A 1447-nucleotide genomic window follows, 5' to 3' on the forward strand; every position below is an offset into this window, starting at 1 on the left:
TAGAGATGGGGTTTTGCCATGTTGGCCAGGCTGGTCTCTAACTCCTGATCTCAAGTGATCCACCCGCCTCAGCCTCCCAAAGTGTTGGGATTACAGGCATGAACCATTGCACCCAGGCTATATAACATATTATATCCACACAATAAATTAGCTAACTCGTGAGAGATTATATGCTAAGCTCTTTATGTAAAATACTGCATGTAATCATCACAAAAAGCAGGTACAGTGGGTTTTTCCATGTGTTCTACTTTCTGAATGCAAAAACTGATTCCCAGAGAGAAGAAATAACTGATCCAAGGGTGTGGAGACAGGAATGATGGACTTTAAGTTGATAGTAGCCCTTTTGGCCCCAGACTGAGGCTGTGATGGGGTAGCTTACAGGGACTGAGATGGCTTGACTGAGAGGAAGGAAGGGCATTGTAATTGGAGGGAACAATATGGGCAGAGGGTAGAGGTTTGAGGAGTGTGGTGAGTTCAGGAAAACCACAGAAGATCCATTTGGGGCAGAAAATGCAGAAAAACAAACCTACAGGTGGAGATGTCCGGGCTGAGAAGTGGGACTGTCTCCTGGGGGCCCAGGAAGGGGAGGGAAGGGCAGAGTCAGTGCTGGGTGTGAAGACTCCCCTGGAGCCCTGTGGAAGACAGGCTGGAGGGGAAGGCTGGGGCCAGGGACAGAGAGGAGAGGGGGGAGGGAATGAGGGCTGTGTGTGTGTGTGTGTGTGTGTGTGTGTGTGGAGGGGTGGGCCACTGGGGCTGGGGCTTGGGACAGAAAGGAGGGATCTGAGAGTCGGGGGCAGAGTAACTGGCTTTGGGGTTCTCAGGATGATGTCACGGAGGTTAGGGGTCAGGATGACAAAGCATGGAAAGTAGGTGTCCTTGGCCGTGGATCTGAAGTTCCCTAGTCATACTGTCACATTGTCATAGAGGTGGCGGGTCCCAGAATAAACTCCCTGAAGGGAGCCTGGGTAGCTCAGTTGGTAGAGCATTGGACTTTTAATCTGAGGGCTCAGGGTTCAAGTCCCTCTTTGGGCGTGTTCAGTGGCTTTTAGCATCTAATTCTGACTTCATGTTTGAAAAAAAGATCGTTTTTAGTATGCAGCTAAATATCAGAAAAATAAACAAACGAAAAACAAAAAAGAGAAGCCAGAGGTGAGAAAGTGAAGATCTCAGTGATGGGCTCCTAAAAGTGGGTAGAGCCTGGTTAGGGGCCAGGGACTCCGGGTAAACGGGTTCAGGTTCTCAGAATGAGGCGGTCCAGAAGGTCGGGGTAACGTTGTATGGGGAGCAGGGTCGGGGGCTCGCCGCGTACCGGGCGCGTAGTGGCCATAGGTGGCGTTGCGCAGCTCCTCCCAACCCACACGCCCGTCGCGGTCCGTGTCGTACGTGTCCCAGGCCGCGCTCACCGAGTCCCGTATGTGCCGCTGCTGCGTGTGCGCGATCCACGCGC

The 1447-nt window shown here is 52.2% G+C and overlaps 1 protein-coding gene and 1 non-coding gene across 2 annotated transcripts in view; one reads left to right on the top strand and one right to left on the bottom strand.

Annotated features, from left to right (window-relative positions):
• Positions 1-1447, bottom strand: part of RCN3 (reticulocalbin 3, EF-hand calcium binding domain) — a 26738-nt gene that overhangs the window by 16246 nt on the left and 9045 nt on the right. The gene's annotated exons all lie outside the window — the stretch shown is intronic.
• TRNAK-UUU lies at positions 960-1032 on the top strand. Its single transcript has one exon. It is a non-coding gene; the product is annotated as a tRNA-Lys (tRNA).

Source organism: Mandrillus leucophaeus, unplaced genomic scaffold (assembly GCF_000951045.1).
Source record: "Mandrillus leucophaeus isolate KB7577 unplaced genomic scaffold, Mleu.le_1.0 Scaffold74, whole genome shotgun sequence".
Lineage (NCBI taxonomy): Eukaryota > Metazoa > Chordata > Mammalia > Primates > Cercopithecidae > Mandrillus > Mandrillus leucophaeus.